This window comes from Arachis hypogaea, chromosome 18 (genome assembly GCF_003086295.3).
Source record: "Arachis hypogaea cultivar Tifrunner chromosome 18, arahy.Tifrunner.gnm2.J5K5, whole genome shotgun sequence".
Lineage (NCBI taxonomy): Eukaryota > Viridiplantae > Streptophyta > Magnoliopsida > Fabales > Fabaceae > Arachis > Arachis hypogaea.
In genome coordinates this window covers 66,363,534-66,367,803 of record NC_092053.1, presented here as the reverse complement: position 1 = coordinate 66,367,803, position 4,270 = coordinate 66,363,534, and the positions used below count along the sequence as shown (strand labels likewise).

Here is a 4,270-nt window from a genome sequence, read left to right as displayed (position 1 = left end):
CTACCAACAACAATCCTCGGAGGTCAAATTTAGAGAGGGATTTGGTTGTCACAAGTTCAACCCCAATAGAAATAACCGAAGTATTCAAACCTCGGGTCGTCTCACAAGGAATGGGCAAACATATGCTTCAACATTGGTTAGAAATCCGGGGTTGCGAGTTATGAGCATGAAAATAAATGGGAATCTTAACAAGCAAGTAATCTTAAATTGCAACAAGCTAATTCAACTATCTAAGCAAAACATGAGCAATTCCAATGAACAGGCAACATTCCACTTAAGTCTATTATAAACCAAGCAAGTAACTATAACTAAAGCAAATAATTGGGAAAACTGGCTTTCAAATATGAATAATAAAAGCAACTCTTGGCTAGGCTTGGAAATTGGGGTCACCATCCTTGTCTAACAACCATATCTTGACAATTATGAGGAACCAAGCTCATTAAGTCTACCCTCAAAGTCTTAAGTACGTGATATCTACTCTTAGACTTGAAGTACGTCAAATGACTTTGATCACATCAACCCATAAGTTCCAACCTACCTACTAATTAGATTAGTAGTGGGTTGGCGTCAATGAGTATCAAATTGACCACCAAGGGCTCCCAAATCATCAAGTCCATTAGACCCAATGACTCAAGTTTACCCAATTCACTTGACCTAGGCCAAGAGTGAAAAAGACTACTCCATAATCAAAGTAAACAATTCATCAAACACTTGGTAAGCATTAACAAGAGACATGTTGAAAATAGCAATTAAATTTAAATCTACAAGTACCCACTAATAAGTATCAACATACAATCATCCAAACAACAAGATTAAACATAGAAATTATCAATGTAACATCAACAAGTCAATATTCACAACATTCATAAAATGGGTATAAAATGACAAATTGACAAGAATTCATAAACTATCACAAGATATAAGCAAAATTGTAACAAGGAATTCAAATTTAACAATTAAAACTAGTAATTAACAAGATCCAATTCACAATCCAACAAGGGAAGATCAAATTAAGACTAGATCTAGAGAGGAACAAGGGTTTCTCTCTCTAGAATAAACAAAGAACCAAAAACAAGCTAAAATTATGTCCTAGTGTAAAAAATGATTGATCCCCCCTTTCTCCCTAACATCCTTGGGTCTTTTCCATGAAGAAACAGCTTGAAATTGGGCCTCATGAGCCTCAAAAATCGCCAGGCACAATTTCCTTTAATGAGGTCACGTGCAGCTTCCCACGCGTGCGCACCATGTGTGCGCGCGCGCCGATTGCTTTTGCGATCCACGCGTGCGCGCCGAGTGCGCGTGCGCGTCGATAGGAATTTTCTGATCCGCGCGGATGCGTCCATCCTTGCGCGCCGCTTCCAGCCAATCCCATCCACGCGTCCGCGTGGAGTGCACGGGCGCGCCGATGCTGCTTTTCCCAAGATTTTGATTCTTCATGTTCCTCCCTCTTTGTACATGCTTTCTCCCTCTCTTCTAAGTCATTCCTATCCTATAATTCCTGAAATTACTCAACAAATACATCACGGCATTGAATGGCAATAGAAGAGGATTAAAATATGGTAATTTTAAGGCAAAATAAGCATATTTTCCATCATGGAGCAATATTGGGAAGCGAACACAAAACCATGCATTTCTTGCGAATAAGTGTGAGAAATATTGATAAAATCCCCCAAAATAAGCACAAGATAAACCACAAAATCGTAGTTTATTACATCTATAAACTAATTACTAGTACCAGCACCTCCAATCTCAAATCAATAATATTTTCTCAAGATATATTACATGCACCAGCACCTCCAAATTCGAACAAATAGACTAATTACTATCAATTGATTCCCTTGAAAGGTTTTGTTATAATGGTATGAAAATGCAAGTATGCTTGGAAACAGACTTCAAGAATAAAATGGTTATAAACAATGGTTGCAAGATGATTATAATCTGTAATCATGGTTTCTTGTCTCTATGGAAACAGACTTCAAGAATAAAATGGTTGGAATCAAGTACAGCCATGAAATCTGGAGCAAAATAGAAGCTTATTTTGTTGAATCACAAAATATCGAGTCAAACAGCTTAAGGCATAAATCAAGACAATTAAAAAACTTGGTTTATCAGCATTCCTTGAAAGGTTTTTTACTTCTTGGCACATGTTCTTATGTTGTTTCACCTTATATGGCATCAACATTATACTTTTGTTTAATACCAACTGGAACTGCCAGCAAGTTATGGTTGGTGTAAGCACTAGTCTGAAATTTAATATTCAAGATTAGTTACTGAAGCAATTCAACTTTTGAAAAATAATTTTTAAAATGCCCATTAGGATTTACAAACTAAAAACTGTGGAAAAACAGTGCAAAGATGCTAACCTTTGACCTCGAACTACTTCTTGACCACAAGGGCCTTAACTCAAGATCTGAATTAGCATGTATTATACCTTGCAGCAAGGCTCTCAGCTTCCCTGAAGTTGTAGAATATCCCTGGAATGCCATCAAAAGTACCTATATAGTGGAGTGACTATAAAAAACCAAACTTTTTTAAATATATAGGGTTGATTACATAACTGTTATTAGTATCCTGGATAATTTAAAAAACTAATTTAACATAAGAAAGCTCAAGTCATTAGCAATGTTAATTTCAATGCAATTTGTACCACTTTAAGGCTCAAAAATTCTTTTTCACTCAGCAACCACTTGGTTTCTTCCACCAATCCAACCTGAAAAGTGAAAACAATATAGGAAATAAATTATCTTAACAATTAGTTCTTAAAATTCGATGCTCCCAAGTTTTAGAATGAAAAATAATTCTCAAGCCATTCACCTCTTTTTGAAGCAAGGAACTCTTCTCACTCTCTAACTGTGCAATTCTCATTTCCAAACCAACCTGCAGGTGATCCAGTTAGGCATGTCAGGCCAGCAATCAGCAGCGCAACACATATAAGAACAATATTCCAAATTTTAGTCAAAATTGTTCACTCAAATTGATTCACCTATTTTTGTGTGTGTAATTCATTGTCACATTTTAATTTTTTGATAGTCTCTTCTAAGGCTACCTGAGTGGCTTTTTCTACCAATTCAGCCTGGATATGATACAAAATTAAATATGAAAAATTTTAACTTCACAGACTCAACGCTCCAAACTCTTAAAAGAACACAATACTAAGTCTTTCACCTCTTTTTCAAGTAAGGAACTATTCTCACTCTGTAATTGTGCAATTCTCATTTCCAAACTAGCCTGCAGGGGATCAGGTTAATCATGCCAATCAATAGCCAAACACATATATAAGAATAATAATAATAATATTCAAATAAGAGAAGAGAGCTATCCACACAGTCATTAAACCGTAAATTCAAATTCAATGACCTGGTTTTGCTTCTCCCTTTCATTTTCACTTTGTAATTTATTGATGGTCTCTTCCAAGGTAACCTGTGCAGAAAGGGAAGCAAATATATGATATAAAACAAGCAATTTATTTACATAAGTGATAAATAAAAGTTAAAATACACAATAACAAAAAAAAAAAAGAACCAGCATTCTTTGCTTCTTCCTACTAGCTAGGGCATGAACTAGATCTAAAAAATTGCAAACAGAGTCTACTAGAGCTATAGATGCACATTTGACATTAGAAAACCCACGTCACCATACCAAAATTTTAATTATAGTATATAGCATATAAATATTATAAAATGCTTAAGCTTCCCAAGTTTAGATACCAATACAAATTAAGCAGAACTATAAAGATTTGAACTGATGAATATATATAATTAATAAGACTAAGACTGGTGGTCTTGGAGCTAGTTCTGGACTATATTCACATTGCTCAGAACCACCATAACCATTAACTCTTACTTCATCTCTCAATGCCAGTAGCAACACCAGTGCCACCTAAAACAGTATATCAATTACAGATTCATTGAATTTCTCCTAGATTAAGAATTTTCTCCAATATGCAAGAAAACTTGAAGGGCTATCATGTTGTTATCCAAACTCCAGTTAACACAGATTAGGATGATCTCAAACATCTAAACAACATGAAGGAAACTTGAACTTTCTTATTTTTCCTCCTCCTCTAAATATCTTCACATATCAAAGCAACGTATTTCACTCTGCACACTACATGTATCCATTATTTACCTACGCATTGCCCTAGGTCTAGTGCTTCCAGTTTTAGTACCATTTTTTAAACCTATGGGGCTCAATACTATACATCCTATATTCCTTCTACAATAGTTCAACTCACTTCCATTATATATATATATATAACACTATTCTCTAA

General features: G+C 35.1%; 1 long non-coding RNA gene across 1 annotated transcript; it reads right to left on the bottom strand.

Moving 5' to 3' along the window:
* Nucleotides 1-2,646: 2,646 nt before the first annotated feature.
* Nucleotides 2,647-3,617, bottom strand: LOC112772327 (uncharacterized). Its single transcript, XR_003187459.3, has 4 exons — nt 3,358-3,617; nt 3,166-3,228; nt 2,815-2,877; nt 2,647-2,710 (listed from the first exon to the last, which is right to left on the bottom strand). It is a non-coding gene; the product is annotated as an uncharacterized lncRNA (long non-coding RNA).
* Nucleotides 3,618-4,270: the final 653 nt, after the last annotated feature.